At 38.9% G+C, this 20149-nt stretch overlaps 1 protein-coding gene across 12 annotated transcripts in view; it reads left to right on the top strand.

The window, feature by feature from the left end:
* BMPR1B (bone morphogenetic protein receptor type 1B) overlaps nucleotides 1-20149 on the top strand; it is a 238069-nt gene that overhangs the window by 172714 nt on the left and 45206 nt on the right. The window lies entirely within an intron of this gene.

The raw sequence follows: 20149 nt of genomic DNA, 5'->3' as shown, positions 1-20149 counted from the left end.
GCTGGAAAAGTCCTGCTGAGCTGGCATATTCCTTTGGAGGTGACATTGTCAGGAACTCCTCAGATCCCTGGGATCTGAATTAGTATGGCTGGGGGTCTTACTGATTTATTGGACCAGGCTAGATCAGATCTTTGAAGGAACTGCAACAAATGCCCTCTTTATTCAAACTCTTCTGCTCATGAGTAACGATTTTGTTTAAGGAAAGCTTCATGGAATGTACTGTAATGCTTCAAATTAGATTTACTACAAGCCTGCCGTATTTAAACATCACGGAATGGTTTGGAAGGGACCTTAAAGATCATCTAGTTCCAACTGCTGCCTCTACTGTGGGCAGGGACACCTTTTGTTTGACCAGGTGGTTCAAACCTCATCCAACCTGGCCTTGAACACTTCCAGGCACAGGACATCCACAGCTGCTCTGACAATCTGTTTCCAGTGCCTCACCACCCATGTTGCTTCCCAATACTTTTGAAAGTCTCTAGGTTTGTGTGCCACTGATAAAAGTAAACGTCTTAGGAGAAAAAATAAAATCAGTCTGTGAACACTTTGAACAAATCTTTCTTTAGACTCACATTATCAGTATTTTAGGAGTAATGGAATCATATGGCAGTGTGTGCATCCAAGACTGGAATTTCAGTTTAAATCAAAGTTCTTTCTCATTTTTTGGAAATATTTCCAATAGTACTCAGTATAGCACTGGAATGGCTTATGCTTTGTAGCCTTTGGCGTGTGATTCATCGCTCGGGTTACATAGGTAGCACCCTCTGCAACATTCATTTCCACAGGAGGGAGGAACTCGGAGTCTCACAGGATCAGGTTGTTCTTTGGATGATTTTTGTATTCCTGTAATGTCTAATGCTGCCTGGCAGAGATTTTTTACTTTGATGTATTTTGTCAAAGTGAAAAAGGATGTTTCTGCTGCTGTTAATCATCAACTGTTGGGGATGTTAACTTGGCTGTTCAGGGAGGGTGTTTGCTGTTCTCTGCCACTTTCATCTCTCGACTCTAAGAAAGGAATTTTTTACTTAGGCAAAACATAGCCTTTCCCTGTTGGCAGCTGGGAGAATAAGGATTAAGTTCTCTAAACAAAGCTCAGTGCCCTTGTCAGGTCTCTCTTTTCAGAAGGTCTCCAAAGCCATAGTAATCAAAAGGCAGGTTTCAGGCAGAGCATTCCTTCGAAACACCTGCTGGATGGAGCTGAACACGGTATCCTTGAAGTGTATTGTGCTCTGACAGTGCATCCTCTTTGGAAATTTCCCCTGAAATTCACTGGGCACAGACCATAAGGAAATACAAGACATTTCTGCAACACTGTTAGCACTTGGTATCTGTTTCCTTGAGAAGACGTATGAAGGAACTCTGCAATAGCATTTTTCCTCCCTGTTTTTAAACATTATTTTGCCTGTTAGGGATCTAGGCTGTAAGGAAAATGTTATTCATGTTAATAAAGAACTGGTATTATAAAAGCCTGGGACCTTGAATCCAGCTGAGTTGACTGGTGGCTCTTCATTTCCTCTCTTGTGCATGGCCCTTGTTGTCTTGACTATGTATTAACCTTCTTTTACACTGCAGTGCAAATACTATTTTTCACCTTTCCCTAAAAATAAACAATTCAGTTGCATATATATGGTAATTCTTTGCCAAATACAAAGTTCTCCAGCTGTGCACAAAGAACATAAAGCTTTGGAAAGGAAAATTTTACGGCTCTGACAACCAAAACCCCAACTTGCAGAGGCTGCTATTTGCAAGAGATCTCACACACTGAATAGGGGAAGACATGGTAAATTGTGTTGTTACAGCTTCAGTTTGACTCATTTGAAAAATCAAGGCAATTTATAAAGTAGCTTTATATTTCAAAATATTGATTAGCCTTTTTGAAAAAGAAAGAAAAAAAGAGGCTTGTGTAAATGAAACTGAACATCTTCCTAGGGAAATAGCATTAAACAATTAAAGGCCTGGAGACAAATGTGGTATGGATTTTCTTATTCGAAAGAGATGTTTTCTTTGTCTGCATTAAAAATAATCTCAGAGGAGATTAGGAAACATGGGTAAAGTCAGAGAGTGAATTTTAATACTTCTTTGTTCTTCCTAGATTAAGCTATTATTATCAAAGAAATGTGCTGCAATGTTTAAAGTGTTATAAAAATATGTTTTAATTTAACTTAAGGTTTGCTGCAACTTCTGAGTCTCCAGAGTGAAGAAAAAACAAAATACTGTCGTTTCCTTGTTTCCAAAGATTCAGTGTCCCTTCAATTAGCAATTGTTGTTTTCCTTTTTTTTTTTTTTTTTTTTTTTTAACTTCTCTTTGGAGAGAACAGTCTGGGACAGGGGGATTGGAACTTTCAGATCTTTAAGGTCCCCTACAATTCAAACCATTTTACAGTTCTAGGATTTCAGACTGTCACCAAGACTGATGCTACAACTGATCTAACCTCTATTCATATTCTAATGTGAATATGATAATGGGAACAGTATTGTTGGAATCTTGGAATTCCAGTGATGGTATTATCTTGATAAGAACTCTGTGGAGGACAGGTCTTTTGGCTTGGTGAGCAATTAACAGTAATACGGAGTCTCAGTAATACCGTAATACGTGTTTTATGAACATTTATGAACATTGAAACATTTTGGGTTTAGGTTATTTTCTTTATTGCTCATTAGGCCAAGCTAGAATTAAAAAGTGGAATTACTTTAGAAGAATTTTTATATGCTAAAATTTAATATACATAGATTTAGGTTTTGAATGAGTTGAATTTGCATTTTGGGGTAAATTTGTGAAGAGTGACAGACAGTAAGTCTGCAAAGAACTTTGAATTGTCTTGGCTGTCCCTCCACCTGAAGGCACTAGACCATTTCTGACACTCATTTGTCTAATGGTTTTTTTAAACCTTTGGGACGAAATGTTTATTCTTGCACTTCTGTAAACAATCCGTTTCCATTCTATGTCAGGGTTTCAAAGAAAACTTGATCTTCTGGATGTCTGAGATCTCAGTGTTCAAATTTCAGCCTTTGTTTCCTAGCTTGTGCAAGTGCATTTCATCTGTCCTTGCAGAGGCTTTTTACTTATTTCAGAGCTGTTACCACGTGGCCCTTGTATCTAGACTGAACAAATCTCACGATTGTAATCTGTCCTCATAATTAATTGTGTTCAAACTGGTGAAGGTACTTTTTGTGATGTTCTGGATTTGTTTTTCACAAGTTTTTCTCAAGTTTTTCTCATCACTTTTGGGAGCGATGCTGCCCAAAGCACAACACTCCTCTTAAAGTGAATTTCCTGCCCTGGGCAGGAGGCTTGTTTATCCTTTCTTACACAGAACAGTCTGTTGATATCTCCTGATGTTGTAACTGCTTTCTCATAAATTATTACACTGATGACTCACATTAAGTCAGTGACCTCCTGTCTAGTGCTGCAGATTATTGACTAGCCGGTCGTTCTCCGTGTTGCGTTTGTGCGCCAGATTATGACAATTCATTATTTGCTCTTGTCCTTACTGAATTAGTGGCGTATCAGAAATGCCTCATATGGATTTGTCATCAGCGCGTATTGTTCCTGTTGTTAATAATTGCTGCTATTTTTTACAGATGGTTTGTGAGCAGGTCGAAATGACAAAATATAATAATAATACCAGCAGCAGCACATGAAAATACATCCTCAGTGCTGCCAGGGGAGGGAGCTGGAGTTGGCAGGTGGTAGTAGTGATGAGGAGGAACTGTCTTGCTGCCTTTTCTGCTAGGGAATTAGGAGAAAATTGTGTGGGAGGCTGGGACCACTGCTGCTCTTGCTCTGGTTGGTGTCGCTGCCCCCATTCCCATGTAAGCAGTTCCAGCAAGCCTGAGTTTCTATGGCTCATATAGACAGGCTTTCATGCAAGAGGGCCAGTGGCTGCTTCCCCCATCAATGGACTGCTTCAGTCCTGAAGAAGTTCCCTGCAGACATTTATTGCTGAAAGAGCAGTAACCAGAGGTTTTTTTGAAAAAGGCAGGTTGTGCTTGTCCGAGGAAGGAAGAGCATTGGTTGGCCAAGTAGACTTGGTGGTTCATCCAAACCTCAGCTTTCATTTAAGATGCTCAAATGCCTCCTCGACCTCATGGTGAGTGGGAAGTGGTGCATTATTTGCTGTCTTATTCTCAACTAGTTCAATTGCTGAAGGTGGGAGCTTGAACTGTAAAATACCTGAGGGACACCTTTGCATCAAGACATGTCCATTCTAAATATTTGATAAGATTATTTCTCATTTATCTGTGGAGTACCCAGTGCTGAGCTGAGGGCAGAGAACAACTGCACTTGGAGAGGCTGCCGTCGAACCCCTGCAACAGCGGCAGCTGCTCTTTGTGCATTCCTGGAGTCAGGTGCTGCTGCCCACATCCCTGTTGTGCTCAGGGAGGTGCTGCCCCACTGGCAGGGAGGGAGCCTGGCTGTCTCACAGGATGCGGAGGGAGATGGGTGCCGTGGCTGCTTCTTGTCATCCACAATACCACATGTCAGTTTTCTCGCTAACCCTTTCAAATAATACCAAGAGTATATGATTGACATCTGAAACAACACATTTGCTCTTAGCTGCAAAGACTAGACCCAGAGTAACTTACTGCAAAGTTCTGTTTCCACCAGACAGCGATCTATATTGAAGCTTATTAAAGTCATGTGTTCAATTTTTTCATAATTGCCCCCATTCAAACTATGGCAGGCAGCCAGTAAAGCACTAAGTGGAAGTTTCTGTCAGTCCACCTGTCTTTCTGCAGCTAACCAAGTGTGCCGGTTTTTGTCTTGTAGACGTTACACAATTCATTGTCAGAGGAACTTGTTATATATAGACTTAAGATAAATTACTTCGAGACAAGGCCAAAGCCATTCAACTCTATTCTTTGTATAGCAAGTCATGTATTTATTATACAGAGTGACACATTAATACTTTGTTTGGGTGGAGAGCTTATTCTTAAACAAGAACAGGCAATTCTGGGTCTTGGCCATATCCATCTGTTAAATGTCCTAATTAAAAAGGACGACATCCTGTGTAGCATGGGTTTCATCAAGGGCACGCACCAATGATTATGGGCTCTGCTGCTTTCATTGATGGGTTAGTTGGAAGCTCTTCAGGGGAAGGGCAAGGCCATTCCTTGTCTTCTGCTAAAGCCTGATTTTCAGCAGAGGTTTTCTTTTGCTACACTTCAAACCGTAGGAGAACATCAGGAATTGCCTCCCGTTAGCCTCCTTGGAGAAGTGGGAAATTAATTTTACAGTCTTCCAGGAAATAAAGTCTTCTAGGAAATAAAAGGAGATTTTAAGTTTACCACTCCTGATCTCTGTGAATAACAGGTATGCAGCTTATCAAACCTGTAATTAATTCACAGTTGGAAGAGCCTCCAGGAGAGAAACTTGACTGTAAGAGCAGCAATGCTAACAAAGCATAGGGAAAAAACTCGTCCTGTTTTCTATCAGGGCAATTAATCTTGAAAATTTTCATTGCCTGCGAGGAGATTGGCAAAGACAGCTGTTGCTTCATCCTGGAAAATGGCCCAAAAAAGGTCTGCATAGAAAGATCTTGCCGTGATTTCATTATGAGCAGTAAGTTTAGAAGAAGCTTTCTGGATTTTCCTTTATTCTGCTGTAAGATTCAGGTGTGCTGGCACATATTCATAGAAGGAAATGAGCAAACCAGCAACTTGGCTTTCTGGTCATTAGCAGTGAAATGCTTCTGGATGAGCTGAGACAGTTGTTCAGTTCAGTGATTTCAGAGTGAGGCTGACACCTTCATTTTGGTGATATCCAACCTGTCAGCACATGTTTTCTCTGTGAGCAGCAGAGTACAGTGTCTGGTCAGGCCTGAGGGGGAATAAAACATAGCCTCCCTTGGGTAAACTTTAGGCTGTCCCTGATTGCTGTTACAGAGAACGTCTTCTATTAACAGCTCTCCTGGAGGAGTTTTTCTGATTCATTTTTGCTGTTCACCTTCCTCAGAAAGGTTATGTTAACACAAGCTTCTCCCCACAGAGCCTTACCTCTCTCAGGCCTTTCGATTAAGAATCTTCAGCAAATCCCAAATTTTTAAAGAATTTGTATACAAAGATGCAATTCACCTTCCTTTTATGTATTGCTAGCTCTATTTTTGTTGCTGGGAGATGTTGGAAAGAGAAGAAAGGAAAGGAAGGAGGAGATCAAGGGAAAGTTAAAGAGGTTGCCAATGGTTAAATTTTTGCGATGGGTTAATTCTTGCTGAGATGAGGTGTACGGCTCGTCAGATGACTGGGCATATGACTTGGTCTATGCTTGATGGGTTTTCTGGTTCTAGATGTTTTTGCAGGCTGGATTAGCTTGTGTGACCTGTTTTTTCAGTGTGAACATAAATGTGATTCAGACAATGTTGGACCTAATCAGGATTAGCTCCTTTGTTATTTTGCCTAAGAGGATGACTGAGGTGACAGTTTACTGTTTGATAGATAGGACAAAACACTGCAGGGTAAATTTACACACAATTAAATCCATCTGCTTTTCCAGCAATGCAGAAACTTGTCTTTTATTCCAGTCTGCAGTGTGCACATTTAGGCAGCATGCAGAAGAGATGAGCTGTAATCTCGCATCTTTGCCCATGCAACGACATTCATGCTCCTCTGGAGTATCTGGGTCTCAATAGATGCACATTAATTGCATTGGATGGTTGGAAAAAACATTCTGATATATTGATGATATATTAAATAATCTGAAGACTCTTATAAAATTAAATATTAACATTTCTTCATTCTATTCAGGAGCAGGAGAATGGTGTTCTCTACAAAACAATGTAAAAGGGCCTGAGGAATGTGTCTCATTTTAACTGAACAAGCATTATTTATTTTCACACAGCTGCACTATTGGGTTCTTTCATCACAGTAATGCTTCCTTAGATCACTGTGTTGTTTTATACCTTATGGAGCAAAGGCCAAAGCTTGGAGTTTCATTTTCAGCACCGCACACAGTGTTTGTCACTGTTTGCCATACACTGAATGTGTCTGCCTCCACATAGGTCCATCAGCATCTATTCAATGTATGAGAACCAGCACTGGACTTGAAGGCTGATCTTCTGTCAGCACTTAAAACACTGAGATGAGAACTGGAGTCTCACTTGAGAAGATACAGTGGAGATATGCATGGTAGTTTAATGCCCAAGTGGTTAGACTCAGAAATTTCTCACCCCAAATTGTCATTGGTTCAAACATTTTTAAAATCATGGAATAATAGATGGTATTTATTGTACAAAATCCCAGAAAAGGGCATCATTCTGTCATCATACAAAAGTAATCCCAGTGTGTTGTGAGAAGCAACAGGCAGTGTTTTGACTGAGAGGATTTCACCTCTCTCTTTGTTCTCTTGAATAAAGGTGAATTTCTGGGAGACAGAAAGGTGATAATGGAGAAAGAATTCAAAAAGCTGTTTTGCCTCTGATCTGTAGAGCATGGAAGTAAACCCTGCTGCCAAACACTTAAAACTAACCCCCAACATAAAAAAAATATTGAATCTTTTTTTTTCTGCACCTTCACTGCTGTTTTTCACACAGGTGGCAACAAGATGGTTGAAGTATAGACACACATCCAGTGTGAGCAAGTTTCATTTATAGTGCATTTATAATGCTATAATGCTGTTTAATGCTATTACAATGGGCATTTTACTAACAAACACCAGTTTTCAGGCTGTAACTTCCATTTAAAGTTAAATAAATGAAGTTTAATACCTGAGCTGGTGAATAAAGAGGGATTTTTCTTTGTAGGTGGTTTTTGGCAAAGCTTAACTCTCATTCTAGTGAGATTTTCTTTAGCCTTCTTGTATTATTCTGTGGGGAACAACATTCATGCAGTCTTACCCTAGCAGGATATACTAATGACAAGTACAGATATCTGTGGAGAATGAAAACTGCTGCATGAGTTGGTCCCATTTTCAGGGACAAATATTTATGAAAAATAATATATTACACCATTCAAAGTGAACCTGTAGATTCCCTTTGCAGCACTACTCACTGCAGTTGGTAGCAATTACTTAAGATTTGCCCCATAGATTTTACATGTTCTCTACCAAAATATTTGTACTGTACTAACAGCAAAATATCCTGCAGAATATTGCTCATGATTGACATTCTGAACACTAACTGTTGAAAGACTGGGAAAAAAAAAAAGCTGGGCATCTGATACACTCTGATCTTGAAAAGGTGTTTAATACCCTGAAAGTGGTTGTGAAAAATGTATTTCTGTTGGTTTAAGTAATGACCTTGGCAGGTGGGCTGAAAGCAGAGGAGACAGAAAAGGAGTGACGAGTGGTTGTTAACAGTAGTGTGCTATGTGAAGCATGCTGAAGTTACCCTTAAAAGTCCAAACTGGGGACTTTCCAGAACTGGAAAGCTTTTCTTAAGGCTGCCCTGTAGCTTAGTAGAGACTTACACATCAGGACTGCCACTTAATCAGTGCTAAATTTGTCTAATATTTGATGCTGAAGCTTACAATTGTTTTACTAGCAAATGGAGATTGTGTTAGCTTGTAGCCGTGTTGTACAGAGAGCCATGCAGGGTTTGAAAGCCATCTTTAAACCTTCTCCTTCAATGCTAAACTCAAGCAGCCCTGTGCTAATAGAAGTGAAGCTCTGGTGGAAATGAAAATAAGCTGCCCTAAGAAGGTGTGTGAAACAGTGCATACTGCAACACAGCAGTGGGAGAGGAGACGTGATCCTTAGCCAGCCTTGTTTCTACATCCTACTTATATGTTATGTTAGTTATTTCCTTCTCTCTTCCTTGCTATCGCTTAATAAATAAATAGAACGAAGCACAATCAAGCCTGCACACAGCAGAATTTTTTAAAAGACTTGAATTGTTTGCTCTGAGGTTTGCTACTGAAGGAGAGCTACTAGACAATTCCCTTCCTCTCAAAATGCCACTTTCCTGGGATTCTGTGGGAAATATGTGGTCTGTCCTACATGATACTTTTTATCCGGCAGGGCTGGCCCCAGCTGTGGCTGAAACCCTTATTTCACCTCTGGGATTTAATCATCAGTGTGAAACTGCAGCCTCCTTGCATTTAAAAAAAACTAACATAAAAAAAAATAGAAGAGTGTGGTTTGCATTAAGCCTTATTAAAACCCAGAATTACTTCTAAATGAATCATTGATATCTTTGTGAGACCAAACCTCTGAGGTAAATTTGTGGAACGGGTATCTCGTGAATTTCTGCTGCCTACTGCAACAAAGTCTTGAATTCCAAAAGGATGGTGGAATGCTGACTTGTTTTAGCTAGGACCCAGCAGATCACTTTATTTTCGCATCTACATGGGGCTTCTGTGAATTTTTATCGTAATTGTAGATAGCTGACTGTCTCTTTATGTCACATGACTTCCTGTAAATTTTCTAAGCACTAACTCTTCGGCATTTCCACTTTTGGGAGAAAATACACTTTTCTTGGCTTTGTTTTGTGTTTCTTTTTAGTCTAATGTGTGGCCTTAGCATCCTATTAGTGTGTATAGATAAAATAGGAAATTCCCAATATTCTTTTTCATCATTATTCTTAATTTCTCTCCTAGAAAACTGTGAAGTGATATGATGGATAGAGCTAATTGAAAAGTTAAGAAAATTAAAAAGCATAAGAAAATAAAGTCTGGCAGAAAAATGTTTGGGTTTGGGCCCAAGGTACTCACAAATTTGAGTTATGCTTGACTAATAGTTTCAACTAAGTGAAGGGGTTTTGAAATTGTATGAGTACAACTTGTTCTCAGTAAAATGTAAATACTTTTCTTTCAAAATAACATTTCCATGTAAACACTGACCTAGCTCCAAGGAACAAACCCCAAAATACAATGATTTCAAGAAGGAGTAAATAATCTAAAAAATAAACTAAATCATGTGGTCTGAATAATATGCATTCAAAATTACATTTACAGGTTGGCTGGAAGTGGAGGAAGCTTCAATAACTTACTTAGGCTTATTTCCAATTTTTATTTTTAGTAGTCTCCAAACGTGAAGATTCCTTGCACAATAATTCTGAAAGTTTGGCACCCCTGTTTTCTTGGAAAAAAACCACAAATAAACGGAAAAAACCTGCCAAAAATACACAATGGCTGACAGAGAGACCATCCGGGGAAATTATTACAGAGGTCAGAGTGAAAAAGAGAGGGAGAGAAAGTAGACAGCTGCCATGTGAACGCAGATCACCCACATTTTGACTGGGAGATGATTTCGAGGTTGCCTGATACTTCCATTGGAACTTCTCCATAGGAGTGTCTTCTCCTCTCACTTGCAGCACAGCGTTATTGGTGGCACTGGGTTCTGCAGGGATACTGGCCTTGCTGTGCTGCTTTTCGAAGCTGCTTTCAAGTTAAACAAAGCATCTCCCCTGCCATAAACGCAGATCACCCAGTGGCTTTCCTCAGACAGAAACTCCCAGGCGTCTCCTTCCAGGAGCGCCCTGCAGGAACGGGAGCACTTGCCTTATAAACAAACATGGCCCAAGGAGGCTGGCCTGCCGGCTTGCAAAAATAACGTACGCCGAGGCAGGGTAAATAGTTTACATCTCATTCAGCCTCTGGGTTGTGTCACAGAGCTGCTGGCTGAAAGGAGAAAATCTGCTGCAGCCTGAAACACAGGTCTTTGGAATGGGAGGATAGAGAAGTTGTGCTTTAGATAGCTTTTTGTGGAGAAAAAAGATTTGAACTGGCGTCCTGCGGACCACAGCCGGCAAAAGAGCCTCACTGTGTCTGGTTTTGGCAAGAGGCATCAAAACAGTACACAGAGTTGAAGTGTTTCAGACATTGTGTCCTATTTTTTCTTTGCAAGGCACATGAAGGAAAATATTTGCCTCTAATTCTTATCTTTAATGAACACAAAGTGCAAAAAATGAAATGTACACAAACCATGGGAGTACGGTGTGTAACCTCTCCTTTACTGCCTAAATGTAAGCTGTCTGCCCATAGGCAAAGAGGAGAGAAAGATGCTTTAGAAATGTGTAGGTATTTTGGAAGGATTGGTCCAGAACATGATTCTTTATCATTGTGTCTGTGTTATGTGGGAGGGAACGCTAGTGACTGGGCTTTGATGGCTTAAATGGGAGGAGAGGTCACCTGCCCAAATTCCACCAGCTGCCAGTTTTTCTTTCTTTACAGCCTAAATGGGATATAAATCTGATTATTTAGGTTTCAAGTTCCATCACTTGTTTTTCCTTAACAATAATCTCTACACCTTAGGGAACTCTCAGGACATGTGGTTTGGGACTAGAAGATGAAGAAGTCCCTCAACCAATGGGCTACAAAACTAGGAGTCGGGAAACACCTGCATGTCCCTGCTGGCAGAGGAGTTTTGACAAGGGTGTTTCTTTTGGCAAGAACTGCTCCCTAACTGGTGTTCCTGTGGAAGTGGAGTCCTTTGCTGATCCCCTAATTGCTGCAGGGTGGGTTGAGAAGTTCATAAGCAGGGCTAATAGCTTGAGCACATTGTTCTCCATCTCTTCTCCTTGGATGAACCCCCGGACAGCTTTTGTTGAGATGAAGCTGAGTGTCAGCCTGTTAAAATCTTATGACTGGCTTTATTGAGGAAAGGTTGGGTCCCACCTGTCAGACAGCCCTGTGATATCATCTGGAGGATTTTGGTGATCCTCTGCTGAGGAAAGTGGGAAGGAGTATTGAGCTGGCCTCCTCCTAGAGAAGGGTGGAAGCGACAGAAAGGGGACACTGGTGGGATGATCTGTGCCTGCTGTAGGGCAAGTAAAACAACAAATATTGACTTACAGGAAAACTTCGAAATTCTTCAGGGATGGGGAGAAGATATTTCTAAGGGAAATTTCATAGTCCCTCTATTCTTTAGCAGATTCTTCTTCCCTATTCCCCCCCATCTCTAAGTTGTGTGCGTTTTGACTATTTTTCAATAGGGTGCTTTTCCCCCCTCCCTTGTTCACATATTTTAGTTTGAAAGCTCTCTAAAAGAAGTGCACAAAAAATTAGTCTGTTTTACTGAACTTTTTTGAACTTCTGTAAGTAAGACAACATACAGATGGAGTAACATGTTTGTGCTGGTTTCTTGTAAGCATGTTTGAAAAGCATGGGTTTTTTTCACCTTTAATTTGGCAGTATTTGAAACTATTCTAATACAATGATCTATATAAAGTACATCTGTTCCTCGCTAGAGGTATACTGAACCTCATTTTGCCATGATTGTTATGGGCAGAAACTGAATTTACCTTTGGCAAAAGCAAATACTCCTGAGAGTGCCTTAAGGAGAAACTTTGCAGGGACGGGAAGAAGTGGTCTTAAAACACTCGATTAATATTATTTCTGAATCTGAAACCATTTATAGACTAGTGAAGGGAACCAGAAATATGATGCTAGAATACTGTTGTTCCTAATCATCTCTTTCTGCATGGATGTGAGGTTTTTAAGTCAAGGTTTCGACTCCTTCCCAAGGTTCCCTAGTATTTCATGGGTTACAGAACAATGAATGTGAAATCCAAAAGGGACACTGTAAATCTATTACAGTGCATGCTGGTCTTTATCTCACCTTAATTTTTAGCATCACAATTCTATTTATTTTCAGTGGGAAATAAGATCTAGGCAAGAAACAGGGGAATTACTTCACTACATAAATTTTTTAATTGAATTTCTCTAACTGACAGAGAAAGGAAGAGGAATGCTCTGCAGGTGACATCTTGCCTTGAAATGCTAAACCCATTGCAGGTGATGGCAAAACTAAAAATGCTTGCAGTAAAGCATGGGATTTCATTCTATAATTTCAGGATTTTTAAAGGAGTGAAAATTTTAGATTGTGCCCCGTACTAAAGCTGTACAAAGAGTTTGCAGAAACCACTGATTCCTTCCTGAAACACATACAGCTTTGGATTTGGATTTGAGTCTGCTCAATTTGATGACTCTCATCGATGGTGCTATTGAGAATAAGATGGAATAGTGGGATTGTTTCTATCCGGAGTGTATCACCTGCTGAAAGTGCAATCAGCAGGATCTAGAATAAATTACAAAGTTCTAATTCTGTTTGTTTTGTATTTAACTCTTCCTCTTTTTCTCCTTTCCTTAAATGTAGCTTTAGGTTTGTTGATTTATTACAATGATTTTCATATAAGGAATTGTATAGCTGAGTAAGAAAAATACGTAGTACAAGAAAATGTGGGTTTTTTTTTCTTTCAGAGTATTTTAGACTTTTCTGAACGTAAATTTATGAACTTTTTTCTTTCATGTAGCTATTAAAAGGTTCGTTCTTGCTTGTTTTCAGGTTAGGTGACTAACATTTAGTGAAGAAGTTGTGTTTAGCCTACCAACACTTCCTCCATTTTTAGGCTTGATGTGAGCTTCATGCTTTTCTCATGTATGCAGTCAAGGTTTTAAACTCCAGTCCTAAGCTGAATTCCAAGACAAAGATAACAGTGAGTACCCATGACATTTTCTCCCCAGTAATACTCCCTCTGACTTCTCTTGGTACAGCCCAGCTGCTGGAATGCGTGCCTTGTGGCTCTGCTCCTGAAGAGGCTCCTGCAGCCGTGTCTCGCTATCAATTTGGCAAACATTAGTCATAGTTGCAGCTGAATTTCCCATTGGTGTTCCTGGGTTTGTGCCATGTGTGTTCCATGTCACTTCTGTTGCTGGACAAAGTAGGCGTTGCCAGTGTGGGAGCCTGCAGTGTTCTCAAGAAATGTTTTCTGGATAAGTTTAGTTAACTATGGTGTGTTTTATTGAAGAAAATTACTAAATCTGATATATTTTCTGATGTCACACATATTTAAGTGTTTACATTGATTTTCTGCTGAATGTATTACTAAACTTTTGAAATGAGTTTTCTTGAGCATGGTGGTAACTTAGGGAGAAAAATGTGAATTCTGTGTTGGAGTAAATATATTGCCCTTTTTGGAAGAGTTTTTTCTGCTGTCTGGAGATACACATAAATCTGGTTCTTTAACTCGCAGAGACTGAACTTCTGTCCACCAGCTTCAGTCCAAGGGGAAGTTACATTGAAAAGGAAAGCAGTGTAGAAATACAAAATATTACATGTAGGAAAGTGTGAATGTCTGTAATAATCACGTCCATCTTTAAAAATGGTTTTTACCCTTTTCCTTCTTCATCTGATGGGAACTCAGCGATGATCGTTGTTTTATCTGGCATGGTCCCCACCCAGGAAAGGACTTCAGCAAATCATTCCTCTATTGAAAAGTTGTGTAGGGAATTGATTTAGCAGTGGTGCATTAAAAGAACAGCAATAAGAAATACAGGATGAGAAGCAATAATTTCAGATGACTTTATGGGTAAATAATAATCCCTGTGCTTATTTACAGAATGTTCAAATACTTTTCCTTATTTCTTAGTTAAAGGTTGATCAAACCAATATTCAGGATGTGTAGCATGGAAACAACCTCTTACTTGTCAGACTTGACCACCAACACATTCTTTAAGAATTCTGCTATTTTATGGAAGAAAGCTGACTTTTTAGATTCTTTTACTCTATATTTGGCATCCATTTCCTTTCATATTCTGATGGAAAATGTAGCACAATTCATGCATTTAGGTATGTTAACAGTATTTGTAGTGAGTTACACTGCATTACGCTAATGAAGAAGTTTCATTTTACATCTTTACCTAACTGTAAAATATACTATTTTGTGCAAATGAAAAGTTGAAAGCTTGGGAAAATATTTTTCTTTCTCTCTGAAACTACACAGCATCTCAGCTTGAAACACATACTTGCTGTAGGCCCCTTGTTCTTATGCCTTGGAGTATTTTTAGAGATTGAAATGAACTGAAAGAAATGAAACTTAGCTGGATGATAATTTTCATATCTTTAAAATAGATTAAAAGAAGCAAAGGGAAAGAAAAAATTAATTTCAGTATTTTAAATTCATATTGGTGAGCACAGCCACCTTCTTTTAAGTGAAGTCTCTACAAGACACACACTGTTGTATTTTGTTGGCATTGGCCAAAACTTCTTTTTGATTGTTTTAAAGTCAGGGGTTCTAACTGAATTTTAATGAGCTAACTGAAAAAAGAAATAATGTATTTATTAAAAAGGAGAAAAAAAAAATCTTTAAAACACTGTGGAGGAATTAAGTTGAGGAAAAATGAGACAGAAGAGTGATTTGAAGAACAGAATATGGGAAATACTGTTTTATTAATAATTAGTTGTTATAATTTATTAATAATAATAATAATTAATTATTATGTGCCTTATTTTATAATCAAATATGTGTGAACAAAACGTTACACCATGGCCTTGTGTTTATTATGCACGTGAGAAAAATGATATGAGGCTTCATAATCTTACAGCTTTCATACTTACATTGCTCGTATTGACATTATCATACTGAATAGTAGCACTATTTTCAATTTTCTGATTATTTCATTTCCACAGCGATTTGTTCAGTGGAACTAAGTCTTTGTTTCCTCTGTTTAGAGCCCTAACAGGTCAATTATTTATTGAGACATGTTGCATTTAGAGAAAATATGTATCTTATATATGTAACATATAAACAATATGTTTGCTTGTTTATATTTCTTTTGAAATATCCGAGCTAGATGGAATTAAACTGGTAGAAAGACCATGGATGCATGGCTTGCCTTCCCCCAGTGCTTTTACCTGCGTTTTCTTTTCCTGGTTGTCCATATTTCTGTTTGTGCTTTCAACAGCAGGCAAAAGAATCACTGGAAAATACAGCACTGTTTGGTCTGCTGTTTTCCTCTGAACTAGCAATTTACAGTACAACTGCTTTTATCATTTTGGGATTGTTATTAGATTGTGTGGTTAGGATAGGCAGAAATCCTCTGGCTGCATTTTTGTTCTGTATTGTGTTATCCTCTGCTGTATTTCAAGTCTCAGGCCATTCAGGATGATTTGGATGGAGCTAGGGAAGAAGGAATGTATGCAGATGGCATCCTTCTGTCAGTCTGGTAATAAAAGTGCTCATCTGCAAAACAGAAATGGTTTTAAAAGACCATAGTTATTCACATCAGTGACTTGCAGATGGGCAAGGTGCATTGTGGAGTATCTGGGATAAGGTGCTGCAGGTCATCACTTTGGGAAGAGGACTCACTTTTGGTTTCAGCATGTCATAACTTCACTCTTAGGGTGCTTGAATGCAGACTAGCTATTTTTGGTTCCTCAATAAAGCTAGGTGATTTGTGACACATTCAAATTTTTTAGTTATTGTAGTTGCAAAGGCTGTTCATGTTAACAGCATCTGTGTGATGTCACTGAAAGCGAAAGGATTTTTGTAGGGAAAGGTAAAAGGCCATTTAAGAAGTATGAAGAATTGCAGGTTCTGGAAAACACCTGCTTTAGGAATAGTCCTCTTCATTCACTTGGGCTTGCCTGATTGCTAGGAGGAGTCACTCATAGAAATCTATCAAATCCTGTTGGGACAGTGATCTCCTCTTTTATTGGAACAGACACACTCTCTCTTCCTCTCTCTCTCTTAATCCATGTCACAGTCTTTAGTACATTACTACCATATGATGAAACTGAATATTTTTATTGAATGTATTGTGTAGTGCCAGTGGACCTGAGTAGGAGAAATGATACTGGAGAGAACATAAAGGGAGTTTCTTTTCTCTTTACGTGGGTGTAGGAGAGCCCAATATTACCAGAAAAACTGCCTTGAACAATGCTGATAAAGAAGAGGCTTAATGAGGCTGGGGCTGTATGCGGAAAATTAGTCCGTATTAGGGTATTATTCCTTCAGGGAGCGTTTATAATGCCAGCAGGAATGTGGGAAGGGGGGTGGTGGATCAGATTCCGGCACAACCTTGCAAGCTTTCAGCTGCCGATGCTTGGTGCACCTGCATGTTCCCCTGTCTGACCTCAGAGCTGGCTCGAAAATCTCTGGCATCTGGAATTGCAAGGAAAGATCAGGTTTTTAATTTTTGTGTGTGGGGGAAATAAAAAAAATCCTTTTTTTTTTTTTTTTTTTAAATCTTAGAATGCCTTTTATTTTACATCTTTTTAAAGGATCCTGTAAACTATTTTGTAGGGATGCTTTTTAGTGGTTTGAGGTTGGTTTTGTTGGGTTTTTCTTAAGCTAGTGTCTTAAAGATCTCATAGTGATATGTCCAAATAGATGAATAATATTCAGTTTAAAAATCTGGTTAGTTGGCAAGACTTGAGAAATTAATTTCATACTCTTTTGCTTATCTCAGGAAGAATGTTCTCCTTTAGCAAGTGCAGATTCGAACATGACAGCTTAGGCATTTATCTCATTTGTGGAGGTCTGGAATAGCATTTCATTTTCAAATTGTAGCGATGTGGAGATAAAATATAAATACTGCTGTATGAAAATTGCCACTTCATAACCTTGTACATCATGACTGGTAGCTGCGGTAGCAACTTGCAAATTGTAAGTGTGTAATTTACATTGCTTGGGTTAAACTGTTTTGTAGTTACACTTTGATTTGTATTTTTTTTATCAGACATGGTGGGGTGGTTAAGCTATGCTGCTTATGAACTTCCGTGTGAGTAATTTTGTGGTGTAAAGTTGTGCTTATTAAATGCACGGATTTTGTCTTTGGGAGTTTAAAAGTTGTTCGATTTGGCATCTGTAGCTTATTTCTTGAAGTCTACTTAATTGAATAGCTTCTCTGTTTATCTTAAAATGCAGATAAATGGCTTTCAGCGCAGTGTTTATAGCTTAATAGTTCCTGAAATGAGAGTCAACATTATCTCCTAGACTCTACTAGTCATAACTAATGATCTCTATGCTTACACTGTTGAGCAAGCCAGGAGACACTGAACCCTGCAGAGAGCAAGGGCCCTGTGCAGTGGGAGGATAGTTTGTATGTGATGGCGCCTGCTAGACAAGGCTTTCATGCCTCAGTAGTGTTAATTGGGACCAAAATTTGTCCTTGGCCACCTCTAACCTCCAACGTCCTATTACTGAACTGTTCTAGGAATATGGATACAAACCTGAGGGGGTGTTGACAGCAAACAGTATTCTCACCTCTCTTGTCATTTAAGGTGAATAATATGAGATTGCACTTATATTTGCTTCAGTTTTGCCCATCAGAGCACATTTTACAACACCAAGTCTTTGCAATAATTTGGTACATTTTGATGTTCCAAACGTCACTGGCAGGCAGCCTAACAAAGGCATTGTGTTGGGGCCTGGAAGAGGATGAGAAAATAATTAGGCAGCTGGCAATTACTGTATTTTGTTCTAGGCCTTTTAATATGACATTTAAATTAGTTAATGAAAGAAAGATGATTTTTTTCTATTTTCCTGACCTTTGGCTTAGTTGTGAATGGAGAGTGGTAGGCATTCCTCTGCAGTAGGGGTAAGTGCATGCTCTGGGAAGAGAGAAAAGAAAGAAATACGAAGGAGATTTACCACTCATCAGTAATGTTCTGTTAATATTACCTTTGGAACAAAAGTTCCTTGCTGATCCATCACATTTAAATAATATGGGGAGTAGCAATGTCTCACAGTGCTTAGGGTTAGTATTCCTCTTCCTTCCGTCAGCTTCTCAATATGGCTCTTTTCTGAGTTTTTTAACTTGGAAGAAGAGTACTTGTTGGAAATGGCAGATATAAGTGTTGTGAGGTGGATATCACCCTTGAAGTATTTCAGCCACCACAGTGTTATCATTTCAAACAGGCAATCTAGCAGGAAGCTTTTGCTGGGTTTAGGTGAAGTTCAGCCAGCGATATACAAAACAGTCTATGTCCCTAATTCCTATGTCTCCACAGCCATCTAGGCCACTGTTTGGAGAGTTAATTAAATGTAAACATTTAGGTGTGTGACTGGTTGTAAAAAGAACTGTATATGAAAGCTGTTCGTACTTAAAGACACTTATATCAGTCTTGTTTATGCTCCAGGTTCCATGCTTTTCATTGTTTCTCTGAGTTTTCACATTACCTTAGAAGTAAGTTTTGAGCTTTGGGTTGGCAGAACAGCAGGCTGGTACAGAGCACAGTCTGGGTAACACCACATGCACTGCAAAGGCCACAATGTACAAAGAAAGCAAATTCAAAACACTGCTTACACATCTGAAGATGATTTTGTTGGACATTGCCATGAATGAGCTCCAGGAGACACAAGGCAGAATGAGTAGGATGCCCTCAGAGGGTTAAAGAGAAGAATATGATTGCTGCCAGGAGGACCAGGCAGTTTCTAGCAGGACCATGATTCAGCATTGTGTTGGCAGAAATTTAGGCACCATCCATCTTTCACTTGGTACATGTGGTCTTGATAGAGTTACAGGAAGTTCTCTAAACTAGAGATGAATCAGGAACAGACCAGAGTATGGAGAAGGAAAAATTTAGCCATTGCCTCTGCTAGTATCAAGTAACTTTGAAAAAGAATGTAAGGCTCTGATAAAGGAATTAAATATTTAAAAAAAAAAAAAAAAAGCAGATTTTTTGAAAAAGGAAATTGGAGGCAGCTTTTTTATTTTGATGTTATGTTGTATAAAGTCTTGTTTCTTACTTTTTGGTCTGTGATCTAATCAAATATCTAGATATCCTACTTGTTTCAGTCAGCATCTTGAAGAGTTAGCTCTTCTGTAAGAAACCAGTTGAAAGTTCATATAGTTTCCAGATCAGTTATGAGCATTTTCTCATAGGAATAAAGCTCCTATTTCTTTGGAAATAATCCCATTGATAAACAGCAGCTGCAATAAACCTTCCACCAAGAAATCTGATATGTAGTTCTGAGTATGCAGATATCTCTTTGTTTCATCACCAGTTTCCAAACGTGCAGTTTGATTAGGGAATGATGGAGCAGAAACTGAAGTATCATTCTGTAGAGAAGAGCATTTCAGTGTAAATGCTGTGTGTTGTGACTGCAATGTCTGATGCTTATAGCTTAAAATCAGAGAGAAACATTAGTAACAGCACCTGTTGGTCACCAGTAATGCTCTCTTACATATATACATGTTACATACATATATCCTCTGTTACACAGTTACATCCTACCACATCCTACCACAGAAATGATAGATGTTATATGAAGGAGGTGTGGTATATTACAACCATATTATCTGGAATAAATCCTGATTACCAGATTAAGGTAACTAAATTATTTCAAATATCTGAAATAATAATCTAATCTGCGTGGTTTTGTTTGGAAATTATATTGGTTTGTTTTATATAAATACATGTGGATCACAATTACAGGGAATTTTTAACAGTGGTCAGTCAACTTGCAGAGTAAATATCAGGTTCATAAAA

The sequence above is a fragment of the Prinia subflava genome, chromosome Z (assembly GCF_021018805.1).
Source record: "Prinia subflava isolate CZ2003 ecotype Zambia chromosome Z, Cam_Psub_1.2, whole genome shotgun sequence".
NCBI classification, from domain to species: Eukaryota; Metazoa; Chordata; class Aves; order Passeriformes; family Cisticolidae; genus Prinia; species Prinia subflava.
The sequence above is the reverse complement of the archived record's forward strand: the minus strand, read 5'-3'. Positions and strand labels throughout refer to the sequence as shown.